General features: G+C 37.7%; 1 protein-coding gene across 1 annotated transcript in view; it reads left to right on the forward strand.

Moving 5' to 3' along the window:
- The window catches only part of LOC137252278 (uncharacterized), a 271447-nt gene extending 251582 nt beyond the window's left edge, over positions 1 to 19865 (forward strand). Inside the window, exon 8 of the transcript XR_010953493.1 lies at positions 19780 to 19865. The gene's annotated coding sequence lies outside the window, so the exon portion shown is untranslated. The remainder of the gene's footprint in view (positions 1 to 19779) is intronic.
- Positions 19866 to 20069: the final 204 nt, after the last annotated feature.

Below are 20069 nucleotides of genomic sequence, written 5' to 3' on the forward strand. Positions count from 1 at the left end.
GACTTATAATGAAGAAGATAAACAGTACTTATTGCAAGTTGTTGAGCACTACAGGCAAAGTTATCCATCTTGCACCAAATCGTCTCTCATTAAATAAGTAATAAACTTTTATTTCTTTTGGAAATAGTACTATATACTAATAAAAAAAAAACAGTGAATTAAAACAAATGTTTTGTTACACTTCTTTAACTTGTTCTTTTGTCGTTTTAAAAACAATTTGAAAAAACTTCAAAAAAGTGAAAAATGACACTAAAAATCGTAAAAATGGTAATTTTCTTGAAGTCCTACGTAATTTGGCCTTCACAAGGCACGTTAAGGGATGATCAGATCGAGCTGAAAAATTACAATGTTTCTTTTTACACATAACCTAATATTTTAAGATGAAAAAATTAAAGGTTTTCCAAAAAAAAAATTTACGGCCAGTCTAGTGTATATGTTGTTGTAGCAGTGCTGTTTCGTGTATATGATTTTGCCCGGTTTCACGCACCGGTGGCAGTACGGTAAAAATAATGCCCCTGTTGCGTTCAAGAAAACCGTTGGAGAATGATTTGATCGTCAGTTATCGCGTAGAGAAGCACTTTGTTGGGAGACGGTCAAAGTCGTTAAGGCGTTCAAGCGCCAATTTTTAAAAAATAATGATAAAATATTTCAAAATTGTTTGATAAAAAATTGGATAATTTTCAAGATGATGGAGAAATTGGTGCTAAAATTTCATCAAATACAACTAACAGTTCTACAAATTCTAATGGTATTTGACTTAATAGAATCAACAAAACAAATATTTGTATCCATTACATTATATATAATATATTTTTAGTTTGGTTGATTTTCCGACAGGGTGGATAAATGATGTATATTGGAACGATTTTCCGTCATCCCTTGTCAAATTTGGTTTTGAGACAAACCGGTTTCGGCGTTGTGCCATCATCAGTGTCGATTTTCGTTCTGATCTGTTGTTGTCATTTGTCCTGTATTTATAGTTCGTAGGTATATGAGCAGGTATTGTCAAATTGATGCTTGTGTATATTTAGTTATGTGTATGTGCTGTGTGTTCGTTCAGAACCGAGGGTGGTTTACTAATCGATTTGTGTGGCTGACTGGGGTAGGTAGAAATCTGTGATTTTAGTCGTTTGACCTTCTTTGTCGGTTTTTTGTTTTGGTGTGTTAATTGTTTTGTGTTTATTTGTTGTTGTGCGTTTGTCTGTTGTACCTGTGTGATTAAGTTGTTTCCTGTAAACAAGTTTTAAAGGCTCGAATATTGTGTCAGAAATGGTGTTTATCTGTTCGTTTATTATTCTACCGTCGAATGTTTTCTGTTTGTAGATTTCCATGTTTTCGAGTACGTTGAGACGTCGGCCCTTTTCTTGTATGTGAAGAACCCTAACTGTTTTATTGATGTTTCCTGGGGAACATTCATTCTCGACCATGTGATTCGCGAAGTTAGACTCGGGTATAATGTTTGGATTCCGTATTTTTTTGTTGTAATCTCTAATATGTTCTCTGAACCTCGTTCTTATTTGCCGTCCTGTTTGTCCTATGTAACTATGCTGGCATCCGCAGGTAAGCTTGTATACGCCGTGGCTGCTAAACCGATCCTCTGAGTTAATGTTAGTTCTTAGTTTTCGCCCTAGATTGTTCGATGTTTTGAATGCTGTGTTAATGTTATATTTTTTAAAGAAGTTTGCCAATTTATATGTTGCCTTTCCAGTATATGTCATAGTCGTCCAGCTATTATTTTCCTTTTCGTTATTTCTTTTTGGTTCTCCATTTGTCCTTCTGAGCTTATCTACTAGTGCTTTTTTATATCCGTTGTTTGCAGCGATATTATATATGACCTCAAGTTCTCTCTTATATGCCTCTTGTGTAAGAGGTGTTCTTTCAAGTCTATGTACCAAGTGCCTTAATGCTGCATTTTTATCCACGTATCTAGCATAAAATGACACGCCTAATTTGGACTTCAGCTTCTGTATGTACTTCTCTTCCAGATTTTGCATGAACACTTCCATAAGAATTGCTGATGTGGGGCTTCCCATTCCAAGACCGTTTGTTTGTCTATATATTTTATTGTTGAATTTAAAATAGTTTTGACGTAAAGTGGTTCTTAGCGTATTTGTGATTTGCATACTTTTTACTTTGTTTTTTGTGTTATGAACTATTGTTGAGCTAACTATGTCCAAAGTCTCCGATAGTGGTATAGATGGGTATAGATCTTTTATGTCAAAAGATACCAATTTGCTGTTTCTTGTTAGCTCTACGGTCTCGAGTCTCTCTATTAGTTCTGTTGTGTTAGCTATTGCATATTCGTTCCTTAGCTCCAGAGTGTCTATCAATATCGTTTTTAAATATTTGGACAGTTTGTAACATGGTGCCGTTTTAAAATTAATGATGGGCCTCATATACCTACGAACTATAAAAACAGGACAAATGACAACAACAGATCAGAACGAAAATCGACACTGATGATGGCACAACGCCGAAACCGGTTTGTCTCAAAACCAAATTTGACAAGGGATGACGGAAAATCGTTCCAATATACATCATATATTTTTAGCTTCATCGGACGAAGAAGCATATACGCCCCCCCCGATTGAAGAAAAATCTTAAAAACGTGCAAAAAGGAGCTACCGAAGTAAAGATGGCAAATAAAAAAATTTAAGCAAGTTTCATGTCACTGCAGATTTAAATGTAGCAACAAGATAACACCTCAACGACAAAAAGAGTTATTCCAGACATATCACAATTCAAACCTTGCAGAAAAATTTTTGATGATATCATCAACGGCTAAGAAACACACGTTCAAAAAGAGGAATATGAAATATACGCCAGGGTATAAACACAGAAAAACTGAGTATGAGTATCATTTAACTGATAACTTTGGTATTTCTCATGAAGTATGCCCCAATTTTCTCTTAAAACTTTTTCAAATCAATACTGGCACTTTTTATAGATGGCTGAAGGTTGAGGACCCTTTTGACTACTGTAAACCAGAGTACGGCCCTAGATTGAAGCCAAGCGATGAAAAAGTAAATTTTGTCAGAAATTTTATAAAATCGCCCCCCTCTTATGAGTCACGTTTTGGGCGGTCTTCCACCAAAAACAAATACCTTAAGGAGGGATTGAATTTAAAGAAAGTTTACGACGAATATTCATGTAGATGGAAAATAGAAACATCTTCCAGACAACCAGAAGATCGAAAACCTGTTTGCAGACCTTTTTTTCTGGAATATTAAAAAATGAATTTAATTTGACATTTAAACACTCTTGTTCAGGTACATGTATGACTTGCAATAAGTTTAATCTAATGTTAAAAAAGGAGAATTTAACTGCAAATGAAAGAAACAGTATTGAGGAAGATCGAAAGCTGCACAATCAACTTGCACCGAAAGAATTTTCGGAAGATATCGAGAAAGCAAAACTTGAAGATAAAACGGTGGTTTTAGTTTTTGATTTACAGAAAGCGTTAGAAACTCCATCCTTTTCAAGCAATATTGCATTTGACAAGCACCAGCTTTGGACTTACAACCTTTGCATATTCAATGAAGCTGATGGGCATGGTAAAGCTTACATGTACGTCTGGTCCGAGAACAAAGCGTCTCGTGGTGCCGAAGAAATCGCATCATGCCTTATAAAACATTTCTGAATGCATTTATCGAGAGATGTGAAACATATTATATTATATTCCAATTCGTGTGGTGGTCTCAATCCAAGCGTAAAAATAACGCTTTTAATCAAACATTTTTTAGCGAATAGTGACATTGATTTAATTGAGCAGAAATTTTTCTTATCTGGACATAATTACAATATGTGTGACAAACAATTCAAAATAATAGAGCGAATATCTGAAATGTACCAGTGTATTGAAACGCCTGATAAGTGGATTGATATTATAAGAAATGCAAAACAGACACATCCGCAATTTACCGTAACAAAAATGGAAATTAACGATTTTATATCTGCCGAAGAACTAAACAAATTGATAATAAACGTCAAAAAAGACCTAAATAATCAAAAAATCAGAAAAATTCAAAGCCACCGTGCGCATCCGATGACAATTTTTGCTTTCGACGATTTTAAAGTAATGAAAAAAATTGAGATAAATAGGAATAATGTTTCCGATAATGCACTCAAATTTTCGACTCCATTACTGTTTCCGTTAGGAAGGCCAATTACTGATGCAAAAATTCAATGATTTAATGAAATTGATGGAATTTATTGGTCCCGAACATCGTCAGTTCTATGAAAACCTGCAAAAGGATGCGAATGCCAAAGATTATGAATTGGCAAGCGAAGGGAGTCATGACGAATAAACACTTTGGAAATAACTTGAATTATGAAAACTATGCAAGTTCACATTACGGTTTTCAGAAACTTGTATCCATTCCAAATGCCAATCGAAACTTAGCTAATTTATTTGGTATTATCGATACGTAAAACTCTTTTAGAAGGAAATAACCTCATAAAGATTATGTGGGTCTCAAGCCACGTTTCAATATCTCGAAATGAAGTCGGAGACCAAAGAGTAAAATTAGCAGCTAAAGAGCCACTCATGGTACAAACATAATCTCAAAATTAAACATCGTCAGGCTGGCACAATCGAGTTGCAAAACACAAAATCGGAAAACTGGAAAAACTTCACACATCACTACGCAAACATAAACACCAACGGAAGACCGGCTACTTTCCCTGTCGAGGTCAGCTGTAACAAATTGAAAGCATTCATCTGACTACGCATAGGCACATGATTATTACACATGAGCAAATTTACAAAGGTATGGGCGTAACACAGTGCCCCTTTCTGTAACCCGGAAGCAAACTCTGTGATCCATCTTCTCGACAGGTGTCAACATTTCTCTGCAACCAGAGCAAACCTATTCGTAAAAATGAGCCCTATCAGATTGTTAAAAACTCCAGATATTCAATCCATAGATAAAATTAATTAATTCCATAGATTAACGAGTCTTAAGAAATTAATATAGCGTTAATCTATATATATAAAAAGAAGTGTACATTTTGATTGTCACTCCATAACTCGAGAACGGCTCGACAGATTGCCATGAAATTTTTAGAAAAGATACAGGAAGCAGAGATGATGGTTAGTTGAATTTGAAATCCCAAATCGGTTTAGCCATATATATATAAAAATCAAATTCTGTGCGCGTGTATGTGTGTTCGTTATGGAAACGTATTTCCCACACATCAATCATCACCAAATTTTGGTTATGGGTTCCTTCGATCAACGCGAAGGTTTTAGGCTAAAAATAAAATCGATATATAAAAGGGGCGTGGCACCTCCCATACAAATGGAATCTTTGGTACTGCATACCTTTGAAGGTATACATGCCAGAACATTGAAATTCAATGAGGAGTTATATGAGATCAATCCCTAACACCACCAAGAAAATACGGAATTTGTAGAAAGGGGGCGTGGCACCTCCCATACAAATGGAATCTTTAGTAATGCATAACTTTGAAGGTATACATGCCAGAACATTGAAATTCAGTAAGGAGTTATATGAGGTCAATCCCTAACACCACCAAGAAAAGGCGGAATTGGGAAAAAAGGGACGTGGAACCTGCCATTCAAATGGAATCTTTGGTACTACATAACTTTGAAGGTATACATGCCAGAACATTGAAATTCAGTAAGGAGTTATATGAGGTCAATCCCTAACACCACCAAGAAAATGCGGAATTGGGAAAAAGGGGGCGTGGAACCTCCCATTCAAATGGAATCTTTGGTACTGCATAACTTTGAAGGTATACATGCCAGAACATTGAAATTCAGTAAGGAGTTATTTGAGGTGGATCCTTAACACCACCAAGAAAATATGGAATTGGGAAAAAGGGGGCGTGCACCTGCCATACAAATGGAATATATTATACTGCATATATCTGGATGTCGTAATGGTAGGATAATTAAAATTGGTAAGGAGCTATGTGACGGTAAGTCCTAAAACCTCCAGTAAAATGTGAAATGGGAAAAAACTATAGCTGCCGTACAAACTTAAGTTATTTTAACACCTAAAGTTTGACTGCATTGTTGAGTTTAGCTGTTATGCCTTTGGGACGTTTAGTAATCTGCCGCTGTTAAAAAAAATTGTTTAGCTTCAGTGTGTGTTCCCTATGAAAACGTGTTTGCTATACTTCGATCATCACCAAATTTTGGCTCGAGGTTCCTTCGATCAAGACGAAAGTTTTTCATATTTCAGAATTAAGAATTTTAAATTTAAATGTTTTTGTTTTTGTTTTTTGGCTATGCGAAAGAACCATCTTAGCTCCCAAAAATGATCATGTTAACAAAATCAATGATCGCTTTCAAAATCAATTTCCTGGTGAAGTGACGAAATATAAATCGATCGACACAGTTACAGATGAAGATAAAATTGTGAATTATCCAAATGAATTTCTATACTCCTTAGAACCAAAAGGAATGCCTGCGAATATATCAACTTTGAAAATTGGCTCGCCAGTCATGCTTCTTCGTAATGTAATCAAAGCAACAATCATCAGCGGTAAAAGCAATACAATAATATAAAATAAGATACAATAAAATACAAGAATAAAATGTTTTTACAGAAAATTTCACCAAATATGCGTACAAAATTCAATTCAATTTACATAACAATAAATTAAATTATCAACAAAAAAACAGAAAAAATAACGCAACATCCATTCGATCTCGGGCGTTACAACGTGCGCCTGGTAAAGCTAGTTATCTATAAGTTTAAGTGAATCTAAGTAATTCCTATCGAATGTATGCAGCAAAAACAAAAAAAGCGAGCCGAAGGTGTTCTTACTAGTGCTCCTTATCTTTGGTAAAGAAGGCATTGGCGCTTCTTTTCCCCTAGTTAATAAATAAATAAAATAATTGTAAGTTACAAACGGCGATGGTTACTAGGACATGTTTCTGAATTTCACTTCTTCATCAGCTAGCTTTTCGGGAGCTGAGCGTTGACAAGGCCAACTCTTAGAGACCAATTGTACAGCGAACAACGGAACATTCATATGGCGTAGCAGCTAAAGGCTTGCACTGATGTGAATGTTGGAGATTCGAGTTCAACGCTCAGCTCCCGAAAAGCTAGCTGATGAAGAACTGAAATTCAGAAACATGTCCTAGTAACCATCGCCGTTTGTAAACCTACAATTTTTCTCTAATATCAATTACAAAAACCATTGTATAAAGCAATATGAGCAAAGCTCGCTAATTAAATACATATAAATAAAATAATAATAATAATTAGCTGCCCTCGATTACTATATTATTAGGATCAGAGTGTGCATCAACATAATTCTTTTGTGCAGTATTCGACATTAAGATGAACGCTATCAAACACAAATAAATAAAATACTTGGAGAAGCTCGAATTGTGTATTATTTAGTTTGAATGGCGAAGGCTTACTTGTTTGGTGATTTGGTTGAAATTTGGTCCATAGGTAAATTATTGCTTAGGTTAATATTTAGAGACATTTTTTTTTTCTGGGAAGTGGACCGGAGACCGATCGAAAAAAAAATGCATTGAGCGTTTTGTTTGAATTTTGGTAGCTTTTCGCGTTGGCTAATATTAAGAAAGTTTTTTCCGAGAAGTGGACTTACTTGAATATCGGTACCTAGGTGGGCTAATAATAAGGAATCTTTTTTTCGTAAAGTGGACTAGGGACCGACCTGTTTTTATTGCTTCAATAAGATTTTTTGGTATTAACCAAAGGCGGCCGCCGTGACACAGTAGTCGCGAATTTAATCAAAAATTTACTAGTCCCGTATTTAATTTATACCCATTATAAAACAGAAAATTTTATATAAAAAATGGTTTTGTGCTACTTAAAAACGTGCTCATGTGAATCTTAAAAGGGTGTAGCGGAAGTGTGTCCCCAGATCGTAGCCTATATCGGAGGATATGTTTCAAAAACTACTCGACGAACAAACTCTATCCATGGACTTTTCAGGACCGACTTGCCCTTTGACCTGGAGATATTAAGCAAAATATGCATATGAATAACTTTTTTTCAAAAAATTATATCTCGGAAACTAAAATTGCTGGAGGGATCAATTTTAATTTTAAGAATATATTTTTCATAAGAAATGTTAAAGGACAAAAATATAAAACTATTTTTTTCACGATCCCGGAGGTTATAATAAGGAAAAAAATATATTTTAGTCGCCTTAATGTCCGCTCTTGCTCAAAGAAAGTACGCGAGGAAAAAATGGGTGCAACACATTGGAAAAAAATAAAATGTAATTTACCCGCAATATCGTTGCATTTTATTAAAGTAATTCTTTTCAAACCATTCACTGTGGTGAGTGGAAATATGTATGTATATTCATGGCGCGACCAGTCTTTTGTACGTATAAATTGATACTTCCTGTTTTAGCTTATAATATTGTGACGAATATGAGTGACACTAAGTAATACTCACATCACTAATCTGATACTAAGTAAATAAAGCCACAACAACAATAAAGCAAGCTGCCACACTGGTATGCACATAAACAAATCAATCATGTCTACACATATGTCCATACAATCAGCAAAGTAGTTCTCACACATACACATGCATATATCTGAGATACTCCCAAAAGTAGGCAATCATCGGTGGAAGTATCACTCACATATACACGCGCATATGGCTATGCGAGGAGCTATAATTGCATCTGTAGTTATAGCTGATAAATTTATAGCTGGTAAACAAGTAGTAAATTCTAGAAATAGAAACGCCTAGAAATATGCCAAGAGTATAAAAGCAGCACCAGCTCAGGCATGACCAATCAGTTTGATTTAAGCACGCTATTGGTTGCGAAGTATAAGTGTTATTGTGAAGTACACTAATAAAGACCACTAAATTCTTTACAATATAAAAACGCCAGTTAGTTTCTAATTTAACATATATTACCTAATAAAGTCGGACAAATGCAAAAATTGTCATAGGTTCTTCGTAAGATTTCTGTTATGTCGACTTCTGCCATATTTGAATAAAATAGTCTGTAACACGAAATGTACATCACCTGTTGAATATTGTTCAAGCACAGAAGAAAACAATGTGAGAATGGAGGATGTTGATAATAGTGGTGTCAATGAAATTGAAGGATAATTTTATTGATGTTCCCTTTCGAAGGGTTGCATCTATTCGGAAATATTGCGTAATATGTCAAAAAGCCACTGGTATTACGTAAATACTATTACAAACAGGAATAAATTTATTTATTAAAAGGCAAATATTTGTCCGATCATTTAATCGGAAATTATTTTTATGAAGAAGATTTAGCGCATCTTCGAGTTGTTTCTTATACTAGTGCAATAGAAAAAACAGAACTTATGTTATTCCTTAATACAACGTCAAAGAAATCACAGTTGTTATTCTGTAGAGTGAACGAACACGATATGTCCAAGGAGCAAGTAAAAGCTTTGAATGGGTTTTCTTGGGAGAGTATATCAAACATAAGGTCGTTGCTTACGTCTGTGCGAAATGCAAACACACATTCTGTAACCCAAGCTTTATTTATATTTTTGTTAAAATTAAAGACCAGGAACTCAAACCAAACAATATCTAGTATTTTTGGCTTATCCCACCACCAACAAGTTTCAGAATACATTTCTAAAGTTAATCAAGTTTTGAAAAATATTATTATTTCGGATATAATGCAGTTACTTGACAGCACCTTATATCGGAGACAAGCGAAACTGAAAAAAAATTATTCAATATTGAAAGTAATCAGCTCATATTATTTGTAGACGGTACATATATGTATACGCCACCAAAAATGTATCAATAACTATTACCAAAGAAAATCGTACTCTGGTCAAAATAATACCAATTTTTGTAGGCCGTTCACAATATGCACCACAAATGGCTTTGTCGTTGATTTACTTTAAACGATTCTTCAATAATGCAGATATTATATTGTTAATAAAACTTTTGGTACTAAAGACATTAATTAGTTTAGAGAAGCGTGTTTTATTCAATATAATTTTTTCGAGTGTTGCACCAATTTTTTCCTCGTGCACTTTCTATGAGCAAGAGCGGACAATATGGCGACTAACATTTATTTTTTCGTCATTTTAACTCTCAGGGATCGTGAAAAAAATAGTTTTATATTTTTGTTCCTAAAGCATATATGACACTACTTTATTTTTGCTTGAATTCCAAGCTAAAAAACTTTATCGGAACTTCAAAACACAAAAACAATTTCTATCATGAAAAAGCGAGACCACTATTCCCCCAAAATTAGTGAGTTTGACATGTTTTTGTTTCTGTTTTATATTTTATATTTACATTAACACTTTTAACAATAAAAACGATGCAAATATTACGCGAAAATTATTTCGGTCTCTCATGGTTAATTTTTTTCACAAGTAAGTTGATTTTAACTTTGTTTTTGCACCAAATTTTCAAACTAAAAACAAAACAGAAAGAAAGAAAAAACGGCCGAATGTCAAAAGAACCTATCGAAATACAAACTGGCTCGTTTGTTTTTAATGAACTAGATTGTATTTTCCTTGTATTTCGTTAGATTTTTGAAATATAGTTTCCCCACTTACACCAGTACTGAAGCCGTATTAGGAGGGAGTGCGGCAAAAAATTAAAGATAAAATACAAGAAAAAATACACGAAAATAAAGTAGTGTCATATAGGTATTAACATTTTTAAAATATATTCCTAAAATAAAAATAAAAAAAAACGCCCGAAAGCAAAAATATGAAGTATCAAGTTTTACTTACAAAAGACTGGTCGCGCCATGAATATACATACACATTTCCACTCTACACAGAGAATGTATTGAAAAGAATTACTTTAATAAAATGGAAAGTTATTGCAGGTAAATTACATTTTATTTTTTTCCAAACTGTTGCATCAATTTTTTCGTCGCGAACTTTCTTTGAGCAAGAGCGGACATTAAGGCGACTAACATATATATTTTAGTCATTGTAAATCTCAGGGATCATGAAAAAAAATAGTTTTATATTTTTGTCCTTTAACATTTTTAATGAAAAATATATTCCTAAAATTAAAAAAAAAAATTAGGTAACATGCCTCGTTAAATGACCTAAAGCCTCGCGTTGATTTGATCCCTCTAGCAACTTTAGTTTCCAAGATATAATTTTTTGAAAAAAAGTTACTTATACGCATATTTTGCTTAATATCTTCAGGTCAAAGGGCAAGCCGGTCCTGAAAAGTGCATGGATAGCGTTTGTTCATCTAGTAGTTTTTGGAATATAACCTCCGATATAGGTTACAATCTGGGCGCACACTCACCATATATTTTCTGTTATACCCTTTGTTTCAAATACTCCCTATCTGAGCATAAGTTCAATGCATTTTTACTTATGGCTTGGTTTCCTCGAAAGCGGTGCCGCTATTTAGCGGCCGTTACGTAGCGGTAGAGTATGTTGTCAAAATTGTTGCAGTGTAAAAGTAATTATGTGTAAGCTAAGAAGACGGTGAAGTTCACCGTAACGTAATATAGCGGCCGGGCATAAAACAACCCCATCCGTCATGACGGTGGAAACTCGTTCATCACCGTTTTTTGCCACCGCTATTGTCAAAGCGGTGAACTTTTTGACAAATATTTATAAAATAAACTATTTTTGAATTAAAATTTTTTTGAACATGTTATTTTTATATGTGCAGTTAAAAAAATAAGAGGAAATACTAAAAAAAAGGAAAAATGTAAAATACAATTTTATGGATCGTTTGCCGTAACTGCTCATAGTTTCCAACAAAGCGGTGCCGCTGAAAACGGTGAGCGTACCGGGCGTTCTTTAGCGGTCGTAATAAAGCGGCACCGCTTTCCGAGGAAACCAAGCCTTTAGAGGGAGTTGATGAAAAGCATTCTGCAATAAGGCCTTCAACCTAATTCTGATATAGAGCGTTTTTGTGACAAATCCTGAAATGAGAAATTTTGAGAGAGGACGATTTCGAATTGGCAGACGACATGGGGCGATACTCTACTAAGCAGCCGAAATGAGCTGACGGAAATCATGTTTTTGTTGTTGCGTGTTTATTTAGTAACAGCCTAGTGATGTCAACATTCGCCACACTGCCCTCCACCTAAGTCTGGTCGTCCCGATCAGACAAATCTCTCGATCTAGCCGCTGCTAGCCTCTCCAAATGAACCACCCTTCTATTTCGTGGTTTCCAAATTGTTGCGGTAGATGACATCACTGATCTGCTTCACAACTTTGAACGGGCCTTCCCAGGTACATTGAAATTTTGAATGAACACCTTTCCGCCGGCGAGGGTTGTATAACACTACCAAATCTCCCGCCAGGAAATCTTCCAAATTGTTGCCTTTGTCGTACCTGTGTTCACGCGGCGGAGAGGGGGGAGGGGGCAGCCAGGGCAATTGCCCTGGGGCCCGGAAGGTTTTTGGGGGCCCGGCAAGGCAAAGCAGTATTTACAGTACTCTAACTAGGATTTCATAGATACATATGTACATATTTTGTTGCTATTGATCGGAAATCCAAAAAATGGAAACTTTCTTGGTATTACTTTCTTGGTATTTTGGAACTGATCAGCAATTATGACCCCCTATTGCATGAACATTTGGAGAAGGTGACGGAATCTTGAAAAAGAATCGTCTCCAAGCACATTATTTGTCTGATGGAATACAAAATGAGTTCATAGAAATCTGTGCAAGTCAAGTAATTAGAAAGATAGAAAGCGAGAGAAAGTCCGTCAAGTATTACACAGTAATAGTCGATGCAACTCCTGATTCGGCGCATATTGAGCAGACTGTTTTTATATTGCGTTATGTTTTATTACACAGGGACTCCGGAAAAAGGAAAATCCAAGAACTCTTCTTAGAGTTTGTCGATTGTAACGCAAAAACAGGAGGAGCTATCACTGAGATGATTCGCAGTACTCTAAAAAAGCACAATATTCCACTGGATGACTGCCGTGGGCAAGGGTATGATAATGGCAGTAATATGAGCTGTCATAACAGAGGAGCGCAGAGTCATATCCTGAGAGATAACTCCCTGGCAATATTTGCACCTTGTACTTGTCATAGTTTAAATTTATGTGGAGGGGAAGCTGCTGAATATTGTGCAGAAGTCATCACATTTTTCGGTATTATGCAGAAATTGTATAATTCTTTAGCGCAAGCCCTCAGAGATGGGAAATTCTCAAGGAAAAAACTAATTGCTCCTTGCATAGCATGTCACAGACACGATGGTCTGTTCGTGTGGATAGTGTGAAACCTTTCGTAACTCACATTCCCAAATTTTGAAAGCTATTGATGAAATCAAGCTTTTGAATCTGAGTTCAGAAACAGTAAGGGATTTGAAAGGTATTGAAGCATATATGGGAAAATTTGAGTGTATCCTCTTAGCCTCCATTTGGCTTAAACTGTTGACGGCAATTACCCATCGAAATCTGGTACTGCAAGCTAGAAATGCCGCACTGGACGTGGAAACAGAAAATATACGTAGCCTGATTGATGAGTTGAAGAAGTTCAGGGGTCAATGGTCGATCATACTTCAAGAATGTAAGGTTCTGGCAGGGAGTATAGGAGTTGTGAATACTTTCGCAGAAAAAAGATAAGAAAGCGCCAGTTCGATGAATTACCTGGCGAATCACCTGAGTTTGATTCCGAAACTAATTCAAACAGCAAGTTTTTTACGTTCTTTTTGACTGCTTGATTGGTAACATGACAAGACGTTTCGAAGCCGTAAATGACATTGCGATTAAATTTAGTGTTTTGTGGAAGTATCAGGATCTGACGGAAGAAGAGCTCAGAGAAAAGGCAGCGGCATTCTGCACGATTTATGGCATCGATATTTCTACGGATGTAATAGATGAAATCATTCATCTCAAAGCCATCCACTTAGCAAATTTGGGATGTGATTCGCTGCCACCATTTCAACTTCTGAACAAATTTCATGACTTGAAGATGGAAGTATTATTTCCTAACATCTGCATAGCATTAAGAATATTTTGCACACTTCCAGTCAGTTTGGCTGAAGGGGAGCGTTCTTTTAGTCTATTGTCTCGCGTGAAAAATTCTTTTCGTTCTACTATGAGCCAAAATCGCTAGACAAGCCTTGGAACATTGGCGTTGGAGTCCAGCCTTGCTCGCAGCATTAGTTTTGAATCGGTACTTTCCATATTCGCAGACCAAAACGCACGAAAGGTTTTCCTTGGCTGATTCAAGCTCTTAAAATGTACATATTTAGAAAAAGTTAATGTAAGCAAATGAAACAATGAAATCTAACATTTCATTTATGTAAGTGCTCCAGTAAATCTTATTTTATATGAAATAAAACTGACAATGTGAATTGAAAAATTTATGTATGTTATGTTATTTTTTTTTAATGGATTGAGTTTATTTTTTAGGGGGCCCGTAACCGCGAACTGTCCCAGGGCCCCGGCTCGGCTCTCCGCGGCCCTGCCTGTGTTTCATCTTACAACTCATTGTCCTGGTTCGTTCCCTTACACCCTGTTTGGGCAATGAACTACTTCGTAGGGCTTGAGCTTGATGGATTGGTTTTGCATAATCAGTATCGTTCTGACGTTTCACAACAGTAGTGCGCCCTGGCTTGAAACCACCCTTGCATTCTTTGTGGGAAATTCCTTCCTTCGTTTTAGCGCATCCATTTGAGTTTGTCAATGCCAGTGTTTTTCTCGCAGGTACCATCGGTTTTGATTTATTTGGCCCATTCGTTCCATCATCCTTTGCCCCATCTACTGTCTTCGACTTTTGTGGTGTTTGTCGAATTCCCTCCACCAGCACTCGCTTACTGCTGAACCCCTTCTGCAAACTGAAGTTAAGTGGCACATCCTTGTTCTTATAGCGCATAATCCTTTGCATGTCGATCCCTGATGCCATGGTCAACTAAGAAGTGCACTCCCAATATGACTTCATCAACGATTTCTGCCACAACGAATTTGTGCAGAACCGAGACCTTCCCAATTAAGACTTCACATACCACTTCTGCCTGGACTTGGTTATACTCGCCAAGGACCGTAGGTAGGACGGTTCTTTTCCCGTATATAATACTGGACCGATGAGCCCGCCTTGTTGGGCAGGTGGTCGTAAGACCAAGATGAACGACTCATCACCTAATTGTAATAAGGACGATGATAAGAGGAGGACTGAGGCGCAAGCCAAGGACGACAAATACGCATTAAGCGATGCATCGGACTCGGGGAGCGAGACTAGTGCTGATTCAATGAACTCCGTGTTGGAAAAGCATACAAATGAAAACGGAGTAGAAGAGTGTAGAAGGGTACGGAGCAGAGGAAGTAAAAGAGCTCTCTCGCAGTACCGTGCAGCATTAAGAATTGTCCAACGCCTGGGAGCAGTGGTATAATGGTGTGAAGATGATAGCGTGCGACAACATCGGGAGCTTGCGGTGGCTGGAGGAAGTGGTTCCAAACCTCCAAAGGCAAGGCACGAACGCGCGTTTTGAGGTAGTGGATAAAGCGCAAATCCCCACGGTACCAAAAGTTAAGGTATGGATACCATGCGTGATGAAGTCGGAGGATACACTGCGACTTCTGCAGAATCAGAATCCGAACATACCGACACAGGTTTGGAAGGTACCTACTGTATCTCGGCCTACGGAGGAAGGTCAGTTCTACATCTTCAAAATATATTGTATATTGTACACGCAGCTTGGCAAAATGTCCTTTGGTACAGGCAAAATTTACATGCAACTCTAACACGCTAGAAGTGGGCGAAGTCGCAAAGGACCTCAAAAGCCTAAGAGAAAAAGGACAGGTGGAGGTAGCCGACGTCACCACGAAGGTGTTAGAAGAGGACCAATAGCCAGATGGTTGTGCGAGTCGCACAGAGGAACACCCGGCACAGCAGTTAAGAGAGGCTGAAGGGGGCCTCGAACACTCCCAACCAAAAGTGCAAGGGGAGCACGACGACGTCACGACGAAGGTGGAGGGGGACAAGCAGCCCAATGGTGCTGCGAGTCCCACAGATAAACCTCCAACATAGTAAAGTGGCGTCGAGCGAACTCCTAACCCTTGAGGAGGGTTAGTTTGACGTGGTTCTCATCGGGAGGAAAGGTTTCTGGACTTAGCGCACGCGGATTTGGCGTTTACTATGCGCAAACGGAAATACTGGTGCGAGCTGTTGTAATGGTAAGGAAACAGCTGCATTCATATATGCTGCCTAATTACACTACTGAAGACCTCGTAGTGATGGCCGTTAAGCAAAAGAATAAGCTGGCATTTATCCTGGCATCCTGCTACATGGCCCATGCTGCGGAGGTTCCACCAATAGAGTGCAAGAAACTAATACAGTACAAAGGGCACAAAGGGCGGTTGGTCATAGGCGCGGACGCAAATGCGCACCACAATGCGTGGGGAGGAGCAGATACGAACGAGAGAGGCGAATCTCTATTTTGTTACATCCTGCAAACCAATTTGTAGACAGCCAACAGTGGTAATGTCCCTACATACATTGGTCCAACATCCAGCAATGTTCTGGATATTATATTGAGCTCCGAGCGTGATATATCAAGGTATGATTGGATGGTTCTTGATAGACCATCCTTCTCCGACCATGCGTATATCAGCTTCAGCATCCCTCTAAAGAGAGTAGAGATGAAGGGAACCTTTAGAAACCTTAGGTCAACGAACTGGACTGAATTCCAGAAACAGGTAGAAAGAAAACTGGGACAACTCAAAGAGGTTGCCGATGTGGAGGAGCTGGAGGACTCACACTTCGATCACGGAGCGGGTAGTGCCGGGCTTGGTGACCGATAGCAAGATCGAATGGACAGTGAAGACGTTTTCTAAGTTTAAATCGCCGGGCCTAGATGGTATATTGCCGTCCATGCTACAAGTTTCAGGTAGAGCGGTCGTGGAATGGCTTAAAATAATATTCGATGGGTGCATAAGAATGAATCAAGTTCCGCACTCTTGGAGAACTGCTCGTGTAGCTTTCCTACCAAAGGCGGGGAAGATCGGTCACGTGTATCCCAAAGATTATAGACCCATTAGCTTAACATTATTAGTGCTCAAATCCTTTGAGAGGCTAATAGATGTGTACATAAAGTCCAACGTGGATGAAAAGCTGCTCTCCACAACACAACATGCGTACACCAAAGGCAAGTCGGTAGACACCGCATTGCATAGGGTGGTAATAAGCATAGAGAAAGCCCTGCAATATAAGGAATATGCTCTAGGAGTCTTCTTAGACATTGCCGGGGCTTTCAACAATGTTTCTAAATACGTGATTATGAAAGGTCTTAATTACATTAAAGTACACCCAGCCTTAACCAGATGGATCGGCTGCATGTTAAATTGCAGGAAGATTACATCTCAATGGGGATTGTACGAGGCCACGAAATCAGTGGACAGGAGCACGCCACAGGTAGGGGTGCTATCACCTCTACTGTGGACGCTGGTCATCAACCACCTGCTTAGGCGATTCGATGAGGGACCCGCAAAACTTGCGGCTTACGCAGATGACGTTGCAATTGTCATAAGTGGAAAGTGCGTTCCAACGATTAGCTCTTTGATGGATCGGGCGCTTCGGGATATTCATAGCTGGGCATCTAATGTAGGGTTGAAAGCCAACGCGGAGAAGAAGGATATGGTTTTGTTTACAAAGAGGTACAAGGTCCCAAATTGCATCAGGCCTAAGTTAGGAGGGGAGGCCCTACAGGAGAAACCTTGTACAAAATATCTAGGAATCATCCTAGTCAGTAAGCTGTTATGGAAACTCAACGTGGAGGAGAGGGTGAAGAATGCCTCAACGGCACTTTATGCATGTGAAAGAATGCTGGGGTGTACGTGGGGCTTATCGCCCTCTCTTTCTCATTGGGTTTTTACAGCGATTGTAAGCCCTATTCTATACTATTGAGTTCTTGTGTTGTGGAAAGCTACACAAAAAACAACCACCTCAAAAAATTAAGAAAATGCTTAGCATTACGGGAGCCCTGAAAACAACCCCGACGGCTGCACTGTATGCAATTCTGCACATTCCACCTGTATACCTGGTAGCAAGGAACATAGCGTTAACAACTGCAACCAGACTCGGTGCCTCGGGGCAGCTTGAGCGCCGACCACACGGTCATAGCAGTATAGTGTCATCAATCACAAGACGAACAGACTACCTGATTCCCTATCTGCGCTTCGAGGGAGATCTTAAGCCCACAAAAGAGGTGAACGATTGGCGCAAGGGTGCTCAAATGGCGGAAGATGTGATACATGTGTACACAGATGGTTCCAAAGTAGTGGAAGGAATAGGGTCTGCGGTATACTGGGCTGACCCGGAAATAAAGAGATCATACATCATGCCGGATTACTGTAGCGTTTTCCAAGCGGAAATATTAGCCGTAACCAAAGCAGTAGAAACACTGGAAGAGAATAGCTTAAGCTGCAACCGTGTTAACTTTTATATTGACAGTCAAGCAGCAATTAAGGCAATAATCTCGAATAACACATCATCTAAATACGTGTTAGAGTGTAAGCAGTCTCTGGAGATAATCGGGACAGGGAGAAGCATGCATCTATATTGGGTCCCTGGGCATATGGGAATAGATGTGAATGAAGAAGCAGATGAACTAGCTAAAAAGGGCGCATCCCTTGAAGCTTCCTCCGTAGACGTCTCAATTAGCGAAGGCGGAATATTTTCTACATTTGCAACGCTTCGTAGACTGAGAGAATTGCACTATAAAACAATCAATAATAAATATTTGAAATAAAGAGTATTTTAATATTTAGTACAAATTATGTCATATTCATTTATTATTCCCTAAATTTTACTTTGAATATATTTATAAATATAGTACATACTATATATCATATATATTATTTCTAATTGCTGTTTTTAATAACGGGTCCCTTTTTCGCTCTTATTTGGAATCCAAATCTATAAATAAAGTTTTGGTTGTAAAGATGGAGATTCGGGCTATTAGCGAGCTTTGGCCAATTTTCGTCGTAGTGCTTTTGTTTAGCTTTATTTTACATATTAAAATAATTTGTTAAAAATAAACGATTGTGAGCACACAAATAAATCTATTTGTACTATGGCACTATTGTGAATATTTGCACTGCATTACCGGCAGTTGCTACCATCGCCAGATGGCAGCGCAAACTGTAATTTTAATTGATTGATAGAACAGCTGATTTCTGTTGATATTTGATAAGAGACTTTTAAGGGCTCCGGCGATTAACAACGAGATTGACTGCATTTTGTGTGTGTTAGTGCAGTCGGGTGATTTCGTGACACACGTATTTGTTGTCGACTACACGTTGATGAAAATCAAAAATTTTTGATTTTTTCATTTGACGCTTGCTTATTTGATAGTCGCGGGGTGTGATTGACAAAACAGCAGCAATTCATATTAATATTTATTGAAAATTATCAATATATTACGTTCTGCGTACAATCTTTTCGTCCACAATTTCTTTTTGTCCCTCTTTTTCCTTTTCTTTTTATTTTATAAAACTGCAATAGTTGCAAGTAAAAAAAATTATCATCCGATGACGACATATTCACGTCCGAACGCTACGGTTTCTGAATGCAAATGTTGATTGATGGCTTTTTATTTGATAGTCGCGTGGCAAGCGTCAAATACCCGACACGCACACATACAAAAATTCAGTCAAACTCGTTGCTAATCGCCGGATCCCTTTATATTGGTTGCGCAAGATGCGCACGGGTCCGACTCGTTTTATTAAATTGTTGAATTTAAATTTTTTAATATTTATTATTAATTTTTAATCTCTAATTCTCTAGAATAAATAGAGTTCGCAAATCTAAGATCCTTTTAGTTTAGATGTGATGAATATTATTTGTGTTGTATTTCTATTCTAGCTTTCAAGAGGGCTAAAACCAATGCGGAAATCTGTAAAAACTATTACAATCGAAAAAAAGCTGCCAAGGAAGCTGAAAGAATTCGGCAAGGCTTGCCAGTAAAAATACCAAAAAGAGAGACTGGCGCAGAACGTACACGTGCTTATAGGCTGCGAAAAAAAATGCTGCAACAATTAAAGGAATCATCAGCGACTGAGATTTTATCTAACCAGTCATCTTCAAAATCCACAAATAAGGACTTTTGAACCATCGTTTCAGTTAGCTACCACTAGTGCTAGTACAAATCGACA

This window comes from Eurosta solidaginis, chromosome 5 (assembly GCF_040869045.1).
Source record: "Eurosta solidaginis isolate ZX-2024a chromosome 5, ASM4086904v1, whole genome shotgun sequence".
Lineage (NCBI taxonomy): Eukaryota > Metazoa > Arthropoda > Insecta > Diptera > Tephritidae > Eurosta > Eurosta solidaginis.